Here is a 2,438-nt window from a genome sequence, read left to right on the forward strand (position 1 = left end):
CCGCAGCGGGGGCGCCGCGGGCGCCGGGCCGGGACTGCGCCGCCGCCGCCGCCGTCAGCACGCGCCCGCCCCCGCCCGCAGCCCACGCGGCCGCGCAGCCGCCGGTCCCCGCCGCCTCGCGCCTCGCTCTGCGCATTCTCCAGCCGGCGCGACACCTCCCCTTCCTTCTAGCATCCTCTTCTCCCGGCTCGGACTCTCTCCTAGCAGCTTCCCTCCCTCCGTCCTTTCTTCCAAGTCTCCCCATCCTCTCCCTCCCTCCACGAGTTCCCCCCCCCGCCCCGCCCCAATATGGCCCTTCTAGACCTTTGCTTCTGTGTGGTCCGTGGACCTGCAGCATGGCATCCCCGGAAAGCTCGCTGGCATTACCAATCCCAGGCTTCACTGCCGACCTCTTAATCAGGATATGCATTTTATCAACCTCCCCAGGAGACCTCAATGCACATCCTAATTTAAGTGCTCCCTGGAAGGTGTACCTTGGACACACCTTGCCAGAATTGCTGCCTCTCCCATCATCTTGTTCCAGCACTTTTTGTTTTATATAAAGCACTTATTATACTCATTATTTCTTGGGATCATCACAGAAGGAAGTTGAAATAGCAGGATCCCCACTCTCTAGATAGGTAAACTGAGATGCTTAGAGACAGAGAGGAAACTAGAACCCAGCTCCTGGGCTGGATTCAGTCTTTCCTCCCAGACTTTTGAAGTGTGTAATCAGCAGAGACTGCTTAGTGCCCTTGCATAACCTAACCCCTTCAAAACTAGGCAACTGGTTTACCCCGTTTCCCTGCAGCAGGCAGCACAGACGTTGGCAGGACCACACCATGCCTAATGACCACCTGGATTTCTCCACTTTCTCAGATCCATTCCTGCTGCTTGCAATTCACTGTTGCTTGTTTACCCAGCCATTTATCCACACCATGCACACAGGATGCTAGGTCCTGGAGTTCTTTTGACGGGTTTGAAGTGATAACTGCTAAACTGTTTTCTGTTAGAAAACATGGACGTAATTCCTTCCATGCTGGTGTTGCAGAGCCAGCATTTTAGCCTGCTCTATTTCTTTTTATTTCATTGCATAAACAAAGGAAATGACTATGGAGGCAGAAAAGCGTAGAGGTTCCAAATGCAGGCCCAGAAGCCAGACTGTATGGAGTGGTATATGAGTAACCTCTGTGAAGGCAAGGAAGGTGAGGTAAGATGACAGAGGTGAGGCTCAATAGGGTTTGATGCCATAGAAGGCATGCATGAGTGAATATGCACAAGATTACGAAATACAAATACTCAAAAAGAAACGGATGATCTCAACCTTTTTTGAACCAGGGGAGAGAGGAGATAGGGTTGAAATAGTAAAAAGTGCTATGTGCCCCAGAGGTCACATGTTTGCCTTTGTGTATCAGCTGACACCGATGGTGAATTGTCCAACTGAAGTTTAAACATGTTTAGCTTGGCAGGTGAATCAGATATAATTCATGAAAAGCTTAGGCTTCACTAGGTTTCCCAAAAAAACAGTTGTTACAAGAAGTAGATTTGATTTATTATTTGAAAAAAGAAAAGATGAACTGTAATTGCTTAAGAAAATCAAAACAAAGAGACTTCTTCCCCCCAAAAAACATAGCTTTGCAATGTGTAACATTTTAAAATATAAAGCCAATCGAAAGTCTGCTAACATGTAATTCTTTAGAAAAAAAAAAGAAAAGCTCATTCTTAAAAATCACAATTCCTTTCTTTTCTTTTTCTTCCTGTTCACCAGGAAAGATATGGTAAGTTATAAATGGACCAACATATAGCAAAAATCAATCAATCAATCAATCAATCATGTATTGGACTTCTGATTTCAGTACTGAGTCTCCGGTTTTAGAATCCAAGCTGTTATCTTTCACTTTCTTTTTTATTCCCTTCATTTTAATTACTATAATTAACAGTGATCGTGCCAGATAGAAGGCAAATGAAAACCAGGTCATTCTTCTAGTAAATTGGTCTGATAAAAAACCGCGTGGGCTTTTTTTTTTGTAGGGGATGCTGGGGGTGGTGTTGGAGGTGGGCTTGCGACCACAGCCTAAAATGAATCTTGCAGGTAATCTGTGGATTTCAACTCTTCAGAACCTGGGGTCCATGGACTCAAAGGGGACCACAGATGGGCTGCAGGGGTGGTGTGAGGACCTTATGAAAGTGCTGGAACATGTGATGCATGGATTTTTTTTTTCTAGGGAGTATCCGCATAACTGTCATCACTCACTCTGCATGTCTCATGAGGCCTTGGAAACTACTCTGCTTCTCAATTCTCTACTGACTTGGCTCTTCCTTCCATGATGTTTTCTCCCATTCACTTAAATTGCCTTTTAGGATTTTCTTATTCTTTGTGTTTTCTTTCTTTCTTTCTTTTTCTTTTTCTTTTTCGATTTTATTTTCAAGTAATCTCTACATCCAGTGTGGGGCTTGAA

The sequence above is a fragment of the Ursus arctos genome, unplaced genomic scaffold (genome assembly GCF_023065955.2).
Source record: "Ursus arctos isolate Adak ecotype North America unplaced genomic scaffold, UrsArc2.0 scaffold_18, whole genome shotgun sequence".
NCBI classification, from domain to species: domain Eukaryota; kingdom Metazoa; phylum Chordata; class Mammalia; order Carnivora; family Ursidae; genus Ursus; species Ursus arctos.